Source organism: Atractosteus spatula, chromosome 13 (genome assembly GCF_055471065.1).
Source record: "Atractosteus spatula isolate fAtrSpa1 chromosome 13, fAtrSpa1.hap1, whole genome shotgun sequence".
NCBI lineage: Eukaryota > Metazoa > Chordata > Actinopteri > Semionotiformes > Lepisosteidae > Atractosteus > Atractosteus spatula.
In genome coordinates this window covers 23428120-23452230 of record NC_142718.1, presented here as the reverse complement: position 1 = coordinate 23452230, position 24111 = coordinate 23428120, and the positions used below count along the sequence as shown (strand labels likewise).

Genomic DNA, 24111 nt, shown 5'->3' with positions numbered 1-24111 from the left:
GTAGTGATCATTGGCTTGGGTTCAATTTGTGTCTTGTCTGTGCCTGAATAGCTGTGAAAGATCCATCCTTTCTGGTAGCATGCCTTAGGTACTTTTGCACATGAAAACACTCCAATTCAACAGATGTGAAAAGGTAAAGGATTTATTTACACTTTTATAACATAAATCAAAAGCCTACCCGTTACTCCATTCTTTTTAAAGTTCAGATTCCAGATATATCACTATATCCAGCCAGCTAAGCTGCTTACCAGTTTCACAAAATTTCACTCTTGCAAAACCTGAAATTTTTCCCAAAAATAAACTTCCAAAAATGTACAATGTAGTGCTAACAGTTTTGTTGATCAGGCTCTACTTCTCTGTTCCATTATCCCTCTGGTGCAATCACACAACAAACCCTGCTGGCTTCCTAGGCTCAATGTCCTGGTGACTGAGGATGGCAGGTCATTCCCCATTGCCTTCTGTGAAATGTTCCTTAGACAAGAGTCTTCATCTTGTCTACGCCTGCTACCATCTTGCAACAGACCACACACTAAGCAGAGGCCCTTGGTGATGCTACTGTATCAATTACAGTTTCCCCAGTTTGATGATGTCACAGAACTAGCTTGACAGGGACATCTTTGCACGAAAATGGTGTTGAGAAAATTGACCCTGCGGGACATGTGCACATACTTCCTCCAAATTCTGGTTTACCCTCAGTGACTGAACCACCATTGGTCACTCTGAAACAGTATCAAAAACTAACACACACTATACACTAAAAACTATCACAAGGGAAGAGGCTATAAAGTGAAGCACCTTTGTTGCAATGAAAATTGCAATTGTGTAGCAAAAAAAGTATATTAAAATGCAGTTTAGGTTTCTTTGTAGCAAAAATACATATAAATTAAGTGTTTGTGTAGCAAAGGGTGTGTATATATAATTGCTAATTTATTTACACCACCTATTGAATGAGATATCCTCACAGGATTCTTTTTAAAAGAACATAACTTTCTTGTTCAATCATGTACAAAATGCTAAAGGATCCTATACTCGAAAGATAATGAGTAAATTGTTCTTAATTGTCATTTAGTGAAGACACAATGGTAATACTATATAATGGTTGTGCCTTACATTTGAATAATTTATGGAATTTACAGTATGGTCATTTCAAAGTACATTTATTTTTCAAATCTGGTCTGCTACAGCAAATGAGCTTGATACCCCTGTTATAGTATAATGAATCTTAAGGAATTTAATATACATAAAAACTACGTTTATCCATTACTCAGACAACCATGTTTGTATAGGACATGTCTCCGAAAAAATAAGAAAGGATCACCTTGAAATTATTTATAGGAACATTTATGATAATTCCTGAAAGAATGCACCTGAAGATGATTCACTTGATACCTTGCCGCTGATTTTCCTATTATAATCATATGGTCCTCTGCCTCCTTAGGAATCTCATATTTAGAGCACTTTATCACTATTTCAACCCACGATCCTAATAACCTCCAGAGTAAATCTAGGTTAATTTATGTTAAAGTTGGGCCACCTGGGAGGATAAAATTTGAAAACTCACTCTTTTGTCTGATTTATTTTGTCTTAGTCCTTATCATGTTAAAACACCCCACATTTACAGCACTTTTCTGAGAATATTGCATAATTCTAAAAAACTGAAGGAGGGATATGGTTCAATTGAAAGTATTTAGTATGCTGTTTTCTTGAGGAAAAAAAAACCCACATCATGTTATTATTCTCATGTTTTACTGTGCACAGTATACAGTTTTTTTTGGCATTTCATCTTTTATTTCAAATGTTGCTTTATCTATCAATAACTCTTTTCTCCATTATTGTTTTGACAAATCTTCTTGGCTCAATGAGCAGGCATCATATTTTTCAAGATGTAACTGTAGTAATCAGGTCAGCTTCTTGAAGATGTCATTTCCCAGTTTCCTTCTGTGTGCTGAGAAAACTGTTATCCCTGGACCTCATATAGTCCGTCTCTCCATATATTCTTTGTTTAGGTCAACTGTTAAAGCTACTGTACAACTCAATCATATCCTTCTAACCTTAATTGATTGTTTTTAAAAACAGTCTTAGGCCTTCCAATTGAGGAGAAAGTGTATGCAGTATGCAGTATGCAGTATGCAGTAATATATTGCATGAAAATAAAGTAAAATATTGACAATGTAATCTAAGAAGAGCTACACAGAAAAATGCTAATAATGCTTTATTATTGCGCAATTCTTGTGTTATTTTGCAATAGCTATTACATTATATGTTTCCGAGGAATAGTGACATCCAAGAATCATATTTTGAATATTTATTAAGTATTATTACTGTAAGTGGAGAAGACTGAAACCCCATTCAGAGAGAGGCGTTAACCGAGGAGTAGCTGCAAAGGTGGAGAGTTGGTGGAGGGAAGATGCAAAATAGTTGTTTGTTTATGATATACTGTATATATATATACTGATGGAACTCCACCTCCTCCACACTCTGGTCCTCCCGTCTGCGTGGAACAGGCTGAAAAGTGACTCATCCGTGAAGAGGACCTTATGGCATTGTTGACGACTCCATCGCAGCCTCTGTCTGGCCCAAGCCAGTCGGGTGTGATTTCTAGGATGTGTGAGCACAGGGCCTCTGTCAGGTCGCCTTGCTCTAAGGCCAGCAGCATGGAGCCTCACTGTCCTGTCTGAAACGATCTCCCAGATGGACAGTCTGATGTGTCGGTCCTGCTCTGGTGTGTTCACTTGAGGGCGACGGATCTTGGACTGTCATCTGTCCTGCCGGTCTGCTGAAACCTCCTCTGCAGTCGGGACGCAGTGGAGCGGCTTACTCCATAATGTCTGGCAATGGTGGCACATGACATGCCTGCCTGCAGGCCTGCTCCCTTGCTTCTCGTGACATTCAAGGCATTATGGAATGCACAGATAACTAAGTGTGGACTTTTTCTTGCAGTGACCTAAAGTTTGAATTAAGGCCTTTTTAAAGGTGACCTGATCAGGCATTGTTCCAACTGGAACTTGTTGGGTAAAAGTGCACCTAACAAGCTTTCGTGTGATTGGCAAGTTGTAATGCCTCATTGCACAAGCTGTATTGCTGGTCAGAGGGCTTAAAACAAATTGACAACTTTTTGTGAAAGTCCATAAGCTATAACTATAGTATTCTCATTCCAGAAAATGTTGCATTTCTTTTTTCCATCAGTATATATCACATATATAAAAATGGGTGTTTGCTTTTGATATATTTATATACAATATATAGTTAATATGGTGGTAATGATCAGAATTTAGAACAGCTGAGTGAAATTGGTTTGTTTCTTGTTATCCCTCCCAAACTTCAGTTAAGAACGGATCATATAACATTTGAGCATTTTTCAATCTGTTACTTCTTTTCCATGCATCAGCTTCTAATTCTTAAATTGATTCATTTACAGCTTGCACATTGAACATCAAACTTTAAATAGAACAGTATAAAGGCAGTTTAAATTTAAACTTGTCTTATTTTTCACCTTAAAAGAGTCAAAATGTCCCGTTATGAAGGCTTTTCAGCAGCTGAAGTATTGGTGTGTTAGAATAAAAAGCTTTTTTATTTATTAACTCACAACAACAGCATAATTCTTGTTCATCAGAATTTACAAAGAGTTTAATGGATGGTATATATAATAGACGAATAATAAAAGAAAAATGAAGTGATATGCGCTCTAGAATATAAAGACATACACATGAATATTTGTTTTGTTATTACATCCGTTTATACACAAAATTGAAAAACTTAACAAGTATACTTAACAACAATTAGCCAGTAAATCATATGTACAGGAAAACACATCTGAGAAATATTTTTTTAAACTGTGATATTATTATTTTTGTCTGCAATATTATTACATTTTTATTTGTTCTAGATATGCTATATTAGAAAACAATATAATGACAATAATTATGACATTTACCCATATCATACCTATATTATATAAACAGTACACATATATCTTAGTGTTATCATTGTGTAAACTGTACTTAGAAGTGCATTGTGGATAGGACTGCATTTATCTATTATTGTGTATGGTATTGCTTAATTTAACTTAATTGCAAAGATGCCTATTTTACTAGGTACTAAAATTTTCTATGAAAGCACAAGAGGGCAGTATTGTTATAACTAACTTTCTGTGGTCCACTTAATTGAAAGGCTATTATTAAGTCTGTTGTCTAGTTAGTTTTGCTTCAATTGTAGGGAAGTTAATAAAAATGCTCTTATATTTTCAGTTTTATTAATTTTTAATACAAAGAGGAGATGTTCAATTATTTTATAATATGTTATTATCAAGAAGATGTGTGTGAAAACAGATATTACAGTGTGAATTCTGCAACAGAATGAGATAGGAATTTAGTGCCCAAGAACATTTTCAATGCAGGGATATTCTTTACTGTAATGTATACTGTATATGCATATATAGACACTGTACATATATAAATATCAAACTCTATATATAGATTAATATCAAACAAGGAAAATCTTGTATCACAGTGATTTATTTGGTTTTGTAATGAAAATATACATTTCTTATGAAAGCCACAGTGTATAAACAATGTGTAAAACATATGAAATGTGCAAATATTTGCAGTATTTTGTTTTATACCTATTACTGTTTATAAATGTTTTTAGATTCTTTCAATCAACCATAGTTTGGTGAAATTTCTTAGTTCTGAAATATTGAGAGCTGATGCTTCACCAGAGTCCCATAGTATCTCGATCAGATCCATGACCAGAAATTGAGAGGGTCAACACAGTTATATCGTATTTCTTCTAAAGACAAATCAGCTGATGTGTTTACTCTGTGATAAGGATCATGATTAGAATGTGTTTTGCAGTGATAACAGGTCAGCCTATAAGCAAATGGATATTTCTTTGGATGTTTGACTGCACTTAGATGATCAAGAAATGAAGCGTCTTCATTTCAGCATCTGAAGCAAGATCATATTGGTAATGACCATCATTATAGGCGCAATACTTTTTCTAAAAAATACTGTGTTTATTGTTGCAAAAAAAGGTCTATCATCATTTCACCTGACCAAAGAATGCTGTCACAAAAACTCAAACAGCTTGTTTTACAGGAAAGTCATTTATTACTCATTTTTGTTGCAATCTGGTTCCATTAAACTGTCATTTTTCAAGTAGTTTATTAGCTTTGGCAGACATACTGTAAATGTTACAGAGTAGAGGAGTCCATTGGGTCCAATGACCCATGAGGTATTTAGTAGTTTTTTTGATCCAAGGATCTCACAAGCTATTTTTGAGGGGAGGCGAAAGTATCGACTTCAGCCTAGGTAGCATGCGCCATACACCCACAACTCTTAGTTTAAAGAAGTGCCTCCTGCTCTTAGTTTTAAATAGAGTGTGTTCTTTGTATTCTTCAATATTGTCTGTTATCCTTTGTCAGCCTTTGGTGTAATCTTTCAAGCTGTATTTGAATCTTACAAAGTTTTAAATTATTGAACATGCCCAGGTATAGCAGCACTGTTGTGCACCAGTTTCCTGTGATATTATACATTTACATCCCTCCCATGTTCTGATTTCTTTGTCTTCATGATCTTCTGTAATCATAATTTTTGATAGTTTATAATCACTTTATCAAATATTTTGATACATGAATAATTAAGGGATTATAACTGAAAGCTGTTAATATGGAAAATAATGATTTTCCTAACTAGAATATACAGTTTTAATATACTTTTAGTTTCATAAAAGTTTGTGTTCTATTTTTTTAAAATGTAGAAATTACCATTATAGAGTTTAGCGTGGGTGGAAGATGTGAAGCAGTTATGTCGTGGGTTTAGACACGACGTGTGGGTTCACCACTTGAGCGGACGCCGCTGTGAGTGTTTAAGGGGGTGATCGCGGCTCAAGAGTAATTTATTTCCCAAATGCAGGCGGGGTCTTTTGTGATGTAACAGGAAGCCACTGTAGCTGATCACTTACAATCTGACAGCAGTTCCAACTCTACTCACATATCACTTAAGACCAGGCTCGGCTTGCATTCGCAACATTATTGTATCAGCGTTCCAAAGCCTGCTTTAGCCTCCTAAAGAAGGATCAGATTACTTTACATTTCATTTACAGTAAAGCCCTGGGAAAACGGTGATTGAACAGCACAACTCAAATCTTTTTAACTTGGATTCCCATTTTGTTAGGTAAGATGCTTCTTGAATTATGTTTTCTTCTTTCCTCAGCATGCGAAACTTGTATAAGGGGACAGCATTACTGCTTTAGCTAAGTGAATGGCTGGGAGAACAAATTTAGCACCACTCTGTATAAGCTCTACTTGTTTTTTATGTAAACGCTTATTTTCATTACTGATGATCTATTTTTTTATGCAACCTTAATGAAGTCTTTTTTCATTTTATACTTATTTTCATGTGAGAATATCCTCTGGATTAAACTGATAACAGCAGTTAGAAAGTTAAAGTGCAATGTACTGTACTGATGATCATATTTCGCCGCCGGGGGTTAAAATGATTCAATGAATAGACCACTGGAAACAAAGTTATGCTGTTATTCGAAACATTTGTTTTTAAATTAACTAAAACAACCCACTACAAATTTACAATATTGTTGATTAATACCATAACCGTATCAATTAATGTGTACCGTATGGTTTAAGGCAGAAGTGTATTATAAATGTCTGATTGCGCCTAAAGGGTATTTGACCTTATGATTAAATTTAACATATACTTATCAAAACGAGGTTTTATCACTATAAATATACATATTTTCATGACAGTGGGCATTAAAATTGCATTATGTTTTGGAAAAAATATTATCAACAATGACATTGGTTATGGGGATGAAAAGATGCAAATGATTTACCTCTGAAGTAGGATAGTAATTCTTGTTAATTAATATCTGAGCAGCAGCTTAATTGAAAACCCTTACATCTGTACTACAAGTCCTTCTGCTGAAGGAGAGTTAAGTGGTTAATATCAGTTTAATTGTGGTACTTTGATCTCAAGGCATGTAGCCTAATTTTGACAGCAAGGCTAAAGCTATGTACTGTATGTGAATATGAATGTAAACTGGCAAGTCAATGGCAGGTCAGCCAAAGAATAAGAAATGATAACTAAGAATATAAAATGATAACTGAGAATGGAATCATTTTCTTTTTAATACTCGTGCTGTATATTTACTTGGAGAAAATTGTTTGGCTCAGTAAATGTAAAATAACATAATATTTTAATGGCATAATACTTTGATGTTTTAAGGAATGACTTTAAAATTCTAATTATTGTAGAGAATAACAAAATAATTATTTTGTCTGCAGCAGTGGTAAAGACAGGGACCTTTCTTGAGAAACAAGTTTTCTTCATATATTTCCTGTTCAGCCCTCTGTTAGATTCCATGCCTTTGCTTACTTGTTTAGAACTTTGTAGAACATTTTTCTTGATTTTTAAAATTGAATCTAGCAATTCAATTGTAATGCACTATAAATGATTTGAAAAAAAAACTTTTACTTCCACCATTTATAGAAGTTGTATACGTATTACACATTACTTGATTTTTTAAAACTTTACTTTTAACAAATGCACATTTGTGAAGAATGAATGCTTCAGCAGCCTTACATACAAAAACTATACCTGTTATTGTTTCTGACCTGGTGATACAGTTGATTTCTTATTAATCACATAGGCTAAAATGTAATTATTTTATTTATTATCTAGATGAGGGTGGTGCAGTGGTTAGTATTTCAGCCTAGCAACGCTGGGGCCCTAGGTTAAATTCTGGACCTGGGGTGTTATCTGTGTGGAGTTTGTATGTTGTCACTATGTTTGACTGGGTTTCCTCCCACAGTCCAAAGACATCTTGGTAGGTTAACTGGCTTTTAGGCAAATTAGCCTAGGCTTGAGTGTGTGTATGCCATGTGATGAACTGGCATCCCCATGTGTATCCTGCCTTGTGCCCGTTGCTTGGCAGGACCGGCTTTTAGTTAGTCTTAACTTTATATATTTCTGACAGATTCAAGCTCTTCTTCCATAACACAATAAAGTTGAGAAGATGGTTCTTCTATGCCATACTATCATATTGTTAGTTTTTTAATTTCAGTATTTCTACTGATTTCAATCATAACTTGTTTTCCTCCAAATACAATATCACTGCTGTCTTTCATAAACAGAGCACCAGAGGATCTGTTTATGTAATACTAGGTTACTAGTATTACAGCAGACAATTTTGCTGTGATGTTGAAATGCACAGTTACGTTTTGGAATGTGGACCAGGATGTCTTACAGCTAAGAGAATATCTGAGCCAATCTGCAAGTTAAACAAATATTTCTCAGCAAGAACTCATTAAAATCTTTTAGTTTTTTCAACTTCTGGCATTGGGGTTTGTGGAATAATTTCTCATAAGAGCTTTTTTCTAACAGAATATGAATAGAATTATGTGTCTTTTTGATCTTGACTGGACGGGGTATTTGTACAATGCTGTGGTGATAGTCCTTCGAAAAAATGAATTTCTATAATTTAGTGAGCTGCTGTTGCATTTTGTCTGTGTTGTCTACTTTAAATCTTATTTACCAAGTCATGGTAAATTATTCTTTTAAAACTGTACTGTTCTGTCCAATGGTTTGTGTTTCTTAAATCACACGCAGTGAACACCCTTTTGAATGTGCTATCCCTGTTCGTTAAAATTGTACTGTGGCAGACAGGTGACTCTAACATTGATATCCATTTGACTAAAAAGTAAGAATATAAGAGTGAAAGCCATTTGGCCCATCTGACCTTTCTGGTAGTTAGTATCTAATTGATCGAGTATCTCATCCAGTCATTTCTTGAAAAAAACAGGGTTTTGGGTGTACAGTATATCCATAATCCTTTGAATAAAGAAGCGCATTCTGTTCAAAGTTGATTTAAATGCACTTCCACATACACTAGTTTCTACTTGTGTCCTCTGGTTCGTGTTTCACTGTTGATTCTCAAGATGTCCACTGGGTTGACTTAGTCAATGCCTTGAATACATTTTGAATACTTGGATCAGGTTCCCTTGTAGTCTTCTGTGCATTACTAAAAAGGGTGAGTGGTTATAGCCTGTCAATGTGGGACATTCCTTTTATGTGATGTGGTGGCCAAAATTGTACACAGTATTCTAAATAGGGTCTTATTAGTGGATTGTATAATTTTAACATCCAGCTAAATGCTTATATATTATATACATACAGTACGCTAAAGATTCTTTTGACTTTTTATTGCTTTCCCTGATTGTCTAGGGAGTGTAAGTGATGTGTCAATGTAAACATTTTCATTGAAGAAGTATTTTCCATAAGAAACCTTTCCAGCATTTCCCATAATGTATCTATAGTTTATGTTTCTGCTACCTACTTTACAGTACAGTATACTGTATGTACTGTAATACTCTGCACTTGTCTACATGTAGTCATCTGCAAAGTGTTTGCCCTGTCTTGTCTCTACCCTTTTGAATTTCATTTGCTGCATCTAAAGTGTGTCCTAATCTTTTTTAAATAATAATAATAATTGCTTACACTTATATAGCTCTTTTCTGGGCACTCCACTCAAAGCGCTTTACAGGTAATGGGGACTCCCCTCCACCACCACCAATGTGCAGCATCCACCTGGATGTGACAGCAGCCAAAGTGCGCAAGAATGCTCACCACATATCAGCTATCAGTGGGGAGGAGAGCAGAGTAATGAAGCCAATTTAAGATGGGGATTATTAGGAGGCCATGATTGATAAAGGCCAATGGGAAATTTGGTATAATCAGTATAATCTGTAATCTTGATTAGTTTACTAATTATACTAGAATCTAGATCATTGATAAAAGTTAGAAAGAGCAATGGTCTTACTACTAAACTTAGCCCTTGTATGGTACTTCACCAATTACATCATGCCATTTACCATTCATCCTGTCTCTGTACTCTGTACTAAGTACATCAAATATAGATTAAGTAAATACTACATTTTTAAAATGTGAGTAATGTGCTAAATTAATTTCAAAAGCATTCACTTGTTATGGTTTATTATGTAATTAAATGCAAAAAGTACTACAGCGATGCATTGTGTAATGTGATGTAAGATTTGGTTGCATGCAAAGTACAGTACCTGAAAATACTGCAGGTATGCAATGCTTGCATTATATATTTTTTCATGAATACTTCTGTTTGTGTCATGATGATCAAATGATAGAAAACATGAATGCTGCAAGATTTCACAAAAGACTTTCCCGTTTAATGAGTCTAAAACATCTGATAAACTAAACTGATTGGTAAATAGAAACTAAAAAAAAGATACACATAACTGGTATAAGTAAAGGCAAATACATTTTGATGTTTGGGAAGAGGTCTTTGCTTGAATAATAACTTTTCATTATCACCCAAGAGCACTATTTGGAAATGTTCACAGTTCATATTATTATAATAAACTTCCAGTATTGTAAGAAAATATTGTTTCTATACCCCCTGTTTACTATCTATATGACTTACAGGAATTATTTCAATAATAGATCACTATGATCTACCATACAAGGCAAGTACAATTTGGAGGTGCTTCCTCTAGCGAACTATGCTAAAGTTTGTAATAAAAACAGCGTTTAGAGTTAAGAAACATCATCAAAAATCATTTAGTCCCATTTTTTAATGCTTATAGTTAACATATCTAAACTATAAATAGTGTATATCTGTCTAATAATGGATATCCTTCAAAGTTAGGTTGGCAGTTAAGAGCAGCGATGAATTACGGGCATATGAATATTAATTAGCAACTTACTCAAGCAGATGGAAGTGTCTTATGATTTTTCATTCCACATTTTTGCGTAGTCAAAGTAAGCAGACGCGCACAGCTGTTCAGCCCTTATTAGGGATCAACAGTGTGACATAGACTTTGACCAGTGACACATACATATTTATGTATCTTAGAATGAACACCCCCTTAAGGTTACAGTGGGAGTTAAGAGCAGTGTTTGCAATTTTCCACATTTGTAACTGTTTATATAACCTACTGTATACTATAGGCTATAGAATCACATTAGGGATTATATCTGTCTTTTAGTATTGCTTTGTTAAAATATTATGTACTGTACTGTATATATTCATGTCCCTATGTGTTTGGTTTTATTAAATGTCCCCCTATTTCAATGCTATGCATAAAAGCATATTATTACAGACAATATGCAGACCTGAGAAACGTAACACCATTTCCTTGTGTATTTGTTTTTTCTTTCGTCAGGTTTTTTCTTGTTATTAAATCTGAATGTTTAAAAAGCACGACAGACATTCAGTCTTTTGCTTCCATCATCACCATGATCACTGCTCCAGCACTGCTTTTGTGGCTTTGTTCAGTGACATGCCTTATTGTAATTAGTTTTGAGTGCAGTACAAGACTAAAAAAAATAAATAAGATACACATGGAACCACTTCTTTCCTCTGCCGAGGTCTTTATTTTTTAATTAGAAACACTGGGCACAATCCTCGTGTACACAAACGCTAACCCAAACTCCAATTCTAAGCCAGATTCAGATTATACACTGCCATTTAAAGAAGTGTACCAAGCTATACCTCAATAGACTGTTCTTATAGCCTGGATTATGCTGTAAAACGTAATAAATGTGCATTTTACTTGTAAGGAGAATCATATAAGGAGTCCTTTTATAACAGCCTGCTGTAACACCGGATCTAATGATGTATTTAAAAGGGAATCAAAAGTTTTCTTTCCCCTTAAGAATCCAAGTAGAGATATTTGGAATCAGTAAGAATCATCAATATATCAATGTAGAAAACAATTTTGCTTATAATACAATGGATTTTTTAGTTTGATTGGTATACTTCCTATGTACTTGTTTTAAAAAAAGGGAATTGCAGAGTACATTTGCTTTGAAACTTTCCATCCATTCATCCATCCATTTTCTAACTGATTTATCCAATACAAGGTTGCAGGGGAGTAGGAGCCTATTCCGGCAAGCAAATGGCTCAAGGCAGATACACAGGATGGGACACACAGACACAAACCTGCACACACTCACACCAGGGCCAATTTTCTAGAAACAATTAACCTACCGGCATGTCTTTGGACCAAGGGTCCCAGCTCTGCAAGACAACAATACTAACCACTGTGCCACAGTGCCACCCCTGCGTAACTTTAATGTTTATTTGTTGAAAGACTGGAAGCTTTTGTGCTGTGCTACAGTCTAAAAGGTTTTATACTGTGGAATCATCATAAAAGCAAATATTAATATGTGGGTGTAACAAGCCAAAATCCAGTAGCATTACTGAAATTACTCTCAAAGCTATTTAAACATTTTATAGTGCTCAAGTAGCGTTTGTTTTTAATCCTTCTGTCTGTTTCACAAGAAACAGTTTACAGGATTATGGTGACTTTTAAGATTAAGTAGTTCTTATGAATTATTTGTATGTGATTTTTAATTTACTATTGCTGGTTAACAATGTTAGAAAGAAGGACCATCATTTAATTCTTGTTTGAGTATGTGAGGACATCCCTAATAAGGTGTGGAGGAGCTGCCTATACAGTAATTATTAACTTTATATTGAAAAGTGGTAAATGTGTTTAGACAGTTTTGCTTTCTAGCATTGTGAAATGGCCAGAGCACATTGATAATAATGTTCACATAATTCATGTATCTTTGTTTATTCTCTATACATAACACACAGGTGAACTTTCAGGCTTTTTCAGTTATTTCTGTTATATTTAATCAGCTTTATTTGAAACTGATTATACCATTTTGCTTCTGTTTTAGTTTTTGTGCCTAGAGAGAGTGTTGTAGTCTAAATAGCAGTTTAAGGTATTTAATGTTAGACCTAATGCATGTATTGAGGAATTAAAGGAAGATATTACTAATTTAGATTAGAGATTTCCATATCTGTACAATACATGGAGGACAACATTACAGCAGCCTTTATAGATTTAGACCTTTGCTGGAAAGTTCCCTTGCCCCAGTCTAACCCACCTCTTCAGATCTTGAGTTGTTGTTGATCTGCAAAACCTTCTGAACTGATGTCCTTGAAGCACAAAGATAGGGAACTTTGATTTCGCCTGTATTGTAGGTGACATAATTATCCTTCATACTCACTTCATTGGAGTTACTTGATTGGCATCTTAAAATTTCTGACTGATTGCCAGCTACAGGTATGCTGTTTAATCAAATTCACAGATAATGGGTTTCTGTATCACATCCAGTATTTGAGCCCCATCTCTGAGATATCATTAATAATTTCACACACAGAAAATTAATTAAAAACGCAAATATACAGTACAAATCGCTGGGGCACTTGACTCTGTGATAGTACGATCCATACACACAACTGAATCATAAACACTAAATCTCTTGTTTCCACTTTTCATCAGCTTGTTTTCCTAATTGAAAACGAAATTCCCAAAAGTACAAATACAAAACATTGTGCTACAAAAGATAACTCTTACTCATTATTTTGAAAACCAATGTGAACTTTTATTTTGTCAAATCTGACATAGGGAAAATATTCATTTTTACCTTTTAGGGGGATAGTATGCTTTGGTTTAACAATTTGAATTTTAATAGCAATGTTGAAATTAGGCCAGTATAATAAACAAGACTGGTATTCAGGTATTCCTGTAGGTGGGGATGAATTGTGAGCTGTCGATGATGTATTTTCAAGAGGCATTGATAATAAAGTGCTTTGTGTAGGATGTATAAAAAATGGAGATGATGTCCATGGGTGTTTAAGGCTGATATGTATTAAACAAACTGTCTCCACTAGATATTTGTTTCCTGATATAGATTTTGTAGAGTCCCTCCTCCTGGTGCTTTTTAAGAGGGGTCTCTGGGAATGTATATATTATAGTTACTCCACCCTGGGTTTAAAAGGAAGGACAATAAGTTATCATACTTCAGCTGTGTTATTTTTTTCAACAAGGTGCTTTTACAAAATGAAATTAGCCTTACATTGCATTTTTATGAACATGGCCAGCTGGATAAACATTAAAAGCTGTTATTAGCAGATAAAAATGTGAAAGGGTAATCTAGAATGTGCAGTGTGGGAATTATCTGCAGAACTCCCTGCAGAACTTTTTGATGTCTTGATCTTGACAAAATTAATGGATAGAAGTACCCTATATATAGAGAACCAACATACTCATCCTCATGCATGCACAATGCTAAGTTTATTCTATATGTCACAAATAATATTTTTCAACCATTTTGCAAAAATAAACAACTTGCTTGGACAAAATTACACACACAAATTTAGAGTGTCCTTTTTATACCTTTATGAGTGTGTGAACGTGTTTTGTAGTTTTGGATCAAATGTCATGTTCTGTGATTGTATTCCCCCTTCTCTTTGATGCAAGCAGCATTTTAATGGAATTTGTAGTTGAATAGTTTTGTAGTTTAGGTTTCCTTTAATTGCACAGAGTTGAAGCACCTCTGTATTATGATACAACAAAGCAGCAGATTTGGTGAATGTTGCAGGTCTTTACAAGAGAAAAGGCTTGCGTATTTGCCATATGTGGCTCTTCATGCACTATAATAATTATTATTTTAAGAAATGAAAACGATACAAAGGAGATTTGCATATGTATTACTATACACTGCATACATTTATTAAGCTAAATGTATATTTGATACTGTGTGTATGTTTTCAAAATATACTTTATGAACTACAATTGAAACAACTTGTCTGGTGTTTGACTAGGGGCATAAGAGCTAAGTTCATTGCCTCTGATATGCCTGCTCATTTATTTTTTTGTTGTCATCTAAAAACAGCCCTGAAGCTGATACGGTCCTCAGGGTTATTTTTGTTTCAGCAGTAGATGTATGATAGTTCAGTGAGCAGCTAACACATCAGAGCCTAGTAGGTTTATGATCTCAGCTGACACATGGGCTGACAACTAGGCAGGTACAGAGAATCAGAGGAGGGGTGTACTGATGAAAGAACCCATGGGAAACATTTAAGCTGTCAATGGGGTTTTTATCATATAATCTGTTCTTGGGGCCAGCTTCTAAAGCCAGATGCACTTTATTTACAGTGGTGTGAAAAAGTGTTTGCCCCCTTCCTGATTTCTTATTTTTTTGCATGTTTGTCACACTGAAATGTTTCAGATCATCAAACAAATTGAAATATTAGACAAAGATAACACAAGTAAACACAAAATGCAGTTTTTAAATGAAGGTTTTTATTATTAAGGGGAAAAAAAAATCCAAACCTACATGGCCCTGTGTGAAAAAGTGATTGCCCCCCCTGTTAAAACATAAATCAACTGTGGTTTATCACATCTTTGGAAAGCTGAGTTCAATTTCTCTAGCCACACCCAGGCCTGATTACTGCCACACTTGTTCTCAATCAAGAAATCACTTAAATAGGACCTGCCTGACAAAGTGAAGTAGACCAAAAGATCCTCAAAAGCTAGACATCATGCTGCGATCCAAAGAAATTCAGGAACAAATGAGAAACAGAGTAATTGAGATTTATCAGTCTGGAAAAGGTTATAAAGCCATGTCTAAAGCTTTGGGACTCCAGCGAACCACAGTGAGAGCCATTATCCACAAATGGCGAAAACATGGAACAGTGGTGAACCTTCCCAGGAGTGGCCGGCCGACCAAAATTACCCCAAGAGCGCAGCGACAACTCATCCAAGAGGTCAGAAAAAGCCCCACAACAACATCCAAAGAACTGCAGGCTTCACTTGCCTCAGTTAAGGTCAGTGTTCATGACTCCACCATAAGAAAGAGACTGGGCAAAAATGGCCTGCATGGCAGAGTTCCAAGACGAAAACCACTGCTGAGCAAAAAGAACATAAAGGCCCGTCTCAGTTTTGCCAGAAAACATCTTGATGATCCCCAAGACTTTTGGGAAAATACTCTGTTGACTGACGAGACAAAAGTTGAACTTTTTGGAGGGTGTGTGTCCCATTACATCTGGTGTAAAAGTAACACAGCATTTCAGAAAAGGAACATCATACCAACAGTAAAATATGATGGTGGTAGTGTGATGGTCTGGGGCTGTTTTGCTGCTTTAGGACCTGGAAGACTTGCTGTGGTAAATGGAACCATGAATTCTGCTGTCTACCAAAAAATCCTGAAGGAGAATGTCCGGCAATCTGTTCATGACCTCAGGCTGAAGCGCACTTGGGTTCTGTAGCAGGACAATGATCCAAAACACACCAGCAAGTCCACCTCTGAATGGCTTAAGAAAAACAAAATGAAGACTTTGGAGTGGCCTAGTCAAAGTCCTGACCTAAATCCAATTGAGATGTTGTGGCATGACCTTAAAAAAGCAGTTAAGGCTCGAAAACCCTCCAATGTGGCTGAATTACAACAATTCTGCAAAGATGAGTGGGCCAACATTCCTCCACAGCGCTGTAAAAGACTCATTGCCAGTTATCGCAAACGTTTGATTGCTGTTGTTGCTGCTAAGGGTGGCCCAACCAGTTATTAGGTTTAGGGGGCAATCACTTTTTCACACAGGGCCATGTAGGTTTGGATTTTTTTTTCCCTTAATAATAAAAACCTTCATTTAAAAACTGCATTTTGTGTTTACTTGTGTTATCTTTGTCTAATATTTCAATTTGTTTGATGATCTGAAACATTTCAGTGTGACAAACATGCAAAAAAATAAGAGATCAGGAAGGGGGCAAACACTTTTTCACACCACTGTATATATCTATATGAACATTCTAATGTAATAGTTCAGGTGGGTAGCTGCGTCAGCATGCGTAGGCTGCAAAGGAACAAGTAATAGGTTTATTCTATGTAATTCTAATGTAATTATTACTTTTCAACCACAAACAAATATCTTAAAGACTATGTTTTCTGCATACTAATTACAATTATTTGGCTTCAATGTCTTCAATATTTCCGACACATTTGCTTCAGAGCTAACATTTCCCGTTACAGTCCACAAGGGTTAAATTAAGAAAGAGGCCCTCAGATATTCTTTGTTTGCACACTTGGTCTCAACTAGAATGCTGTCAAAGATCATTTTAAAACACACAGCAATTAGAATATACAGTACACAAAAAACTAACATATGCTTTGGAAATGCCCCTGCAATCTAATGAATGAAAAATGACCAGAAACAACAGCTGAGATTCATTACAGTCCCATCAAATGCCGAAGGAAAAAAAAACATTAAAGATCTTTATCAACAAAGGCTAAGAACAGTTCATTAAATTAGCATATTTAAGAGATAATGAAATGCATGCCGTGAAACATTTTAAATAATTCCTCATCTGCATTATTATATTTTATGCTGAAGGTACAATCCTAACAGCACACACACACAAATTGTTTTGGCACTTTGGTGATGATTTGGTGTTCCACACTGCAATGTGGAAATGTGTTTTCCTGCAAAGCTTTAAAGTTCTCAGAGGAAGAAGTAAAGGTTTATTCCTTAACACCCGAAGAAGGATCCACAGCCGAAGCATTGTGTCTCTTTTCTTTTCAGCATTGAATAAACCTTTACTTGTTCATTTGCAACCTAAACATATTGCAACTATCTACTTGAACTCATTTTAAATTGTACCTTTTTGGTGAGTTTCTATTATGTCCTTTTTAATATATTGCTTTGTACTACAGAAGGACTTAATACTTTTGGTCTTTTTTTTTATTTTTCATGTTTAATTCGAAACAGCTAAGCATTAAATGCTGTGCTACTTTAAGGAATAACTGGGAAAATATTTTATCAGGAAATGATAGATCAGGAAAATAATGAATTTGTGCTTAATGCTTTCATTCCATTTTTAGAATTATTTCTAAAATATTTTATATCATTTTAGGATTATTATTTTAATTGTTTATTAAAATAATAACTGGGGGTAGGGGAAACCCCCCCCCCCATCTCATTCTATGGTTTAAATGGTACCTGAAACTTACAGGTAGGTGCAGAAAACACTGAGAACTATAGGGATGTTAACATGTTTGGGAAGACCAAGGCATAATTTCAGGATGTGGAGAAAGAACATTTCTGATTCTTTGTCAAATTTTGCTTTGTGTGCAAGCATTTTGTCTCTGTATAAATACCTAAGGTGATCAGGATGTGATCATATATCCTTTGATCATTATCTTATGCAGGTGCAATTAGATTTTGACAAGCAAATTCTTTTCAGAATGATTGAGGTGGTAGTGACGACGTCTAGAAGAGATGGACTTTTAGTGTATTGTTTAAGACCATTTAATAAAACAGAGCTCAAAGCTTAATCCCACTGACAGTGTTATTTTTAAGTCCATTTTCTTTGTTGAACGTATTTTGCCATTTCAGTTTACTACTATTTTCCTACTACTTCTGCCTTGTTTGTTAATTCAACCAAAATTAATGTGGTTGCTGTCATTTTAGGGCTTAGGAGTGTTTTAATTTTGGGCTTTCATAAAGCTTTAGGAGCTATATAGTACATAAATTTGATGTAAAACTTTATGTTGATTTTATTCTCTCTTCTTTCAGTAATTATCATGGTGCAGGACTGGTCAGCAAATCCAAATCTTAGTTTATCTGTATCAGCTTGTTTGGTGAAACACTTTAGATTCTGAAGATTCTTTAGATTAGATAGACACTTTAGATGCCTTCTTGTAATAACATCTTGGTTGTCACAGAATGGCACCCTGAAAATCTGACATTCTGGAAAGTGGTTATTAGTATTTAAAATATTTTCTGTTTTTTTAACTATGTACATTCATCATTCATAATAAATATCTCTAAAAAGTAACTCAACAAACAATATTTTATCATTACTGTAATGCTAATTTAAGAATACTGATATGTTAATTTAAGAAAAATGCAGTTTGAGAATTTCATCTCACCCTCTAATTCAGTATGATAATTATACAAAGATCATAAACAGAATAAAAACATTGAAAGAAGGAATGACTGGACTGAGGAAACATGACTTCATTGTTCAGCCATTTTCTCATTACCTTTCTGAGCCTGTTCTGAAGCATTTATTTTGAAAACATCATTAGTTAGAGTCAAGCAGAGAAAGAGCCCCAGCTGTGAAACTCACAAAGGCAGAGTATTTTAAATGCAGACTGGATGATGAAACAATCAAAGACAGCTCATTAGAATCTTTTCACAAACTGCTATAGTCATCTCCTTTAAATACATACATCTTTATGGAACACTCATTTTACTTCAGCACAGACCTTTTTATTTAGCAACACAAAGTCAGAGTTGTAGTCTAGAGATCAGTGGGTGAAGAACTGTAGGGTGTGGAGTTTGTTTAGAAACAAAACATAACCATCTGGATTTGTCATTGAGACCAGTAGACCATTGGTATTAACTTTTAAATATTGTACCACTTGGGGAAAAATTGAAAACATTTTACTTCAAAACTATGAAAGTCCATCTAGCATATATTGTAAATAAATAATCAAATTGAATAGTATAAATTGCTGTGTTTTACCTTCTTAAAATTAATTAGTGTATACACAGAGCTTACATTTAGTACAGTATTTGTTTATGAGAACCAAACCGAAAGAACAGATAACTTGGATGTTTTTGAGAAAATGCAGAAAACATTTTAATTTAGAAGTCTATGTGTTGGTGTACATGTTGTTGCAATAATTGACAGTTCCCAAGTATTTTTCAAACATTTCCCATGTTCTGCGGAATCATAGTTTGTTTGTTCACATCACTTAAGATGATAAGTGTTCACCAAACCTATTGTATAATTATTTGTTCGCTTGTAAGGGAATATGTGTGCTGTACGCTATATTCCATATGGTCTGTTCTGGGATTCACAGGAGTTTGTGTTGTTCTGTCTTCATCATTTGAAATGAAATTCAAGTTTTACTGTGACTTTTACCTAAAAAAATGCAACTGAACAAAGGCCTTATCACAGCATTTATCTGATCAATTCTGGCACTGTGAACATTTTGAAAAATAGAATGTTTCATCCAGTTCAGTTTGCTCAAAAAAATTGATATAAAATCTTGAAACGTGATGGCCATAGGCCACTGAAAGCCTTGCAGATCACAATTCATAAATTATTAGTACAGTCAAATATTCACTGTTTTCTCTCTTTTTTCATTTTTGTATAGTGCTGTATATAAACATACAGTAAGAATATTAAAATGGATAGAAATGAGAGGAAGCTAATTCAACCCAATTAATCATCTTGGCAGTTAGTAGCTAACTTATGCAAAGAACTCATACCATTGTTTCTTGAAAGAAGCTAGGGTTTCAGTTTCAACTAAATGTCTGGGTAGCTTCTTCAGCAGTTCCAGAACCTTTTGTAAAAAATTACTGCCCTCCTGTTATCAGCTTTAAATTCACTTCCAGATCGTCTCCACTTGTGTCCTCTGGTTCATGATATGCATTGGGTATCCTTACACCTGAAGAAGGCTCTATTGTATAGGAGTCCCAGTTAACATCTACCATGTTTAATATATTAAACCTATAATATGTACAAGGGAACTGGAAAATGACAGAAAGCAAACATCCTGTTTGTGCTGTTGGATGTTTATAACACACCCAGTGAAGACAATAGACCTGATAATAAAAAAGAGGAATATGAATATGAACAACATTGGGTATCCTTACACCTTAAGAAGGCTCTATTGTATAGGATTCCCAGTTAACATCTACAGTACTATGTTTAATATATTAGTAGATAATATATTTAATATATTAGTTTAATATATTAGCCGACTCTACTTCTTGAGGAGGCTCAGGTCCTTCAATGTGTGTAGTAAGATGCTACACATGTTCTATCAGTCGGTGGTAGCGAGTGCCATTTTCTACGCAGTGGTGTGCTGGGGCTCTGGGATTAGAGCAGTAGATTCCAAAAGGCTGAACAAGCTCATCAGGAGAGCAAGCTCTGTCATTGGGTCTGACCTGGACTCCTTGGATGTAGTGGCTGAGAGGAGAATGATGTCCAAACTAGAGGCCATCATGGACAACTTCTCCCATCCCCTCTATGACAGGCTTGCAGGAATGAAGAGCACGTTCAGCAATAGACTGATTCATCCACGGTGCGACAGGGAGCGCTACAGGAGGTCATTCTTGCCGTCTGCCATAAGACTGTACAACGCATCCACCTTGCGTCTTGGCAGAGGCAACATCGACAGTGACCTGTTTCTGGACTAAACGCATCTACACATCTACTGCTACATCTGTTCTCTTTCTTTTTCTTTTTCTTTTTCTTTTTCCCGTTTACAACATCTTTTTGTGCAATATATGCCAGGGACCTGTGCAATACATTTATATTTATATCTATAGTTACATCTATATTTATATTCATATGTGTGATATGATTTTCTGTGTACTGTTCTGTTCTAGTTTGTTCTTGTTTGTCGGACTGTGAGTAACTCTTGTATTGTATTGTATGTATTGTACTATTATTATATAATTCGTTACACTGTGGCTGTGTTGTGTGTGTTAAACTGCTGTTGCACTGCAATTTCCCTCACGGGATCAATAAAGTATCTATCTATCTAAACCTATAATATGTTATAGGTTTAATATATTAAGGCTTCAGTTTGATCAGCTGCTCAGACATCAACAAAAAGAATAACACATGGATTTTCTGAAGAGTATAAATATTTACACACTTTAGATTTTATTTTTATGGAATTATGTGAATTTGCTTTAAAATATGAATATGAACAAACTCAAAATTAGTGTTTTCATGAAAGGCAGTATTACTGATGTAAGTCATATCAGCTACAAATTAAGGCACTTAAACATCTACACCAGCTGTAATGTTAATGGCATCTGTTAATATATTATTTATCTGTTAATAAATAATGTACCTACAGTATAAATAAGCTACCTATAAATAAAGCTGTTAATAATGGCACAGAAAACACATATCTCTCGTCTTTATTTCTATGACAATAGTGCTATTTTTTAGATTATTTTTCTGCTTAGATTTTTATTACATATAATTTGTTAAAATGTTCTTGGTTGGTTTTAAAATAACCAAACAATACATTATTTTTATATTCTACTGCAGTATTTGTAGCATTTGAAATAAATGTATCTTATTATGCTTTGCAATATTTACATTCTTTATAGTAGAACACCTACAATGCACTGTACGGATGCATTATTAAATAGAATAATTAGAATAGAAATATATATATAGAGAAAATTTATGTACTTGTAGAAATATATAGAAATACATACACATTTCTAATTGCTACAAGGGAACTGGAAAATGACAGAAATCAAACATCCTGTTTGTGCTGTTGGATGTTTATAACACACCCAGTGAAGACAATAGACCAGATAACGAAAAAGAGTAAACTGCTGATTTCACAAGTGCTCACATCTATTTACAGTATGCCAATTTTAGCTGTGTTTCATAAGTTTTCATAAGGAAATTTAATAAAGAAAAGGAAATTTTAGGTTTAAGTAAACTTCCATGCTTCTCTTTTTTTTAGGTTTGCAGTTGTCATTGGGTTGAACTTGAGGCAAACGGCAATGACAAGAATAGGTTATGACCTGTTCTTAATTTTGGTTTTTGAAATATGTTTTAAGATGCTGTTAAGGGATGACATTGTGAACTGGCTTTTTTTGGTGGATATCGTAGTGAAAACTGTTCAATTTACTGAAGCACAATGCTTTTATGTACTGTTATTCTCAGTGTAATCATCTTGATGTGACCAAGTAGAACTACTGTAAATACAAGAAATAATCTGAGCCACTTAGCATTCATGTCGAATGCCCTTGCCTCAGCTAAGATACATTCAAATTAAATGTCACAACCTAAAAATAATGAAAAAATATGTACAATGTACTGTATATGTTTTACATGCATATATACTGTATAACTGTACTGTACATTCATATATAGAAAACATTCTTTTGTAACTATTTCACTGGGGAAAACGCAAATAATTAAAAAAAGGAAAAATGCATGAAAATGTCAGTTTATGAGTTTAAATGAGCTTAATAAATAATATGGTAATAACTTTAATTTTGTGCCTTCCTTTTCTGCCCTTAGCCAAGTTATTAATATTAGACAAATGATCATCTTACAGATACAAAACAGCAGTGGTGATAGCCCTTTGTTATGGTTACTTGTGTACTAATTATCCAATACAGGACTGATTTTTTTTAGTGAAGAGACCTTTTCTTTCTCTTCCTCGTTGTTTATCTTACAGTAGCTGGTGATACATGGCAATAACAATAGGTGGTTTAGGAATGTCAATAAAGGAAGGTTTGAACTGTGTAGAAGGCAATGTGATCATAACCAGTAGTGTAATGATTTATTCAGTGTCATGAATCTCTTTATCTGGTAATGACTTCTCAGATAGCAGAGATAAATAATGGCATTGGCCAATGGACAATAATGACATAATAGAAAAACAAGCTTTGGGTAAAAGGACATCTGAAAACAAACCTCTATACCTTGCATTTTCTTTTGGTTTACTTAATAAGGAACATTTTGTATAATTTGTGTAATACTTTTAATTTCTTTTTCGGTGGGTGTGTTTTAAATATTTTACAATTAAAAAGAGGTTGTAAAGGGCAACTCCAGTTACATTTCTTTTCTGTGATTTTTAACATTTGAATTTGGAAGGATTATTTATGCCATGTAAAACTATGAAGGACTGTAACATCTAGTCTTTAGTAACATGCTTTTTATAAATGGTTTGTTACATATACTGTACATAATATATATTTGTGTACACATAGTCTAATTTTGTTGATTTAATTTTCAATATAATAAGAATTGACTAAGTTATTGTTTAGCTGTTACATTTTCTTTAAGGGATTCTTTGCATATTCTATTTAATAAATTGTATTTAATTTTCTTGTTTTAAATACATTGTATACCAGCTTAATTTAAACTTTTGCTTTTTTATCTTAGAACCTGAACAAAACACATCTATTGCACAATGCATAGGAATTTCTGTGTTGTTAAGGTACATTATGTCTTCAAATGGCTACAGTTACCCACTAAGGTGGCTAAGCACTAGTGCTCCTATCTGGGTCTCTTAATTGCCACAATGACGAAAAACATTCACGCCAAATTTAGTATGAACCCTGTAATCTTGCAGTTGTATATTTCTTACTGTGACTGGAATTCCCAAGACAATGAAGTACAAATTGCTCAGTGCAACCTGTAAGTGGTTTGGGATTGGATGCCAATGATGAGGACTCTCTAATCTCTGTGTCTGGTACATGCAGGAATTT

The 24111-nt window shown here is 34.5% G+C and overlaps 1 protein-coding gene across 1 annotated transcript in view; it reads left to right on the top strand.

Moving 5' to 3' along the window:
- Positions 1-5955: 5955 nt before the first annotated feature.
- The window catches only part of calcrla (calcitonin receptor like receptor a), a 35743-nt gene continuing 17587 nt past the window's right edge, over positions 5956-24111 (top strand). The window contains exon 1 of the mRNA XM_088930433.1: positions 5956-6173. The gene's annotated coding sequence lies outside the window, so the exon portion shown is untranslated. The remainder of the gene's footprint in view (positions 6174-24111) is intronic.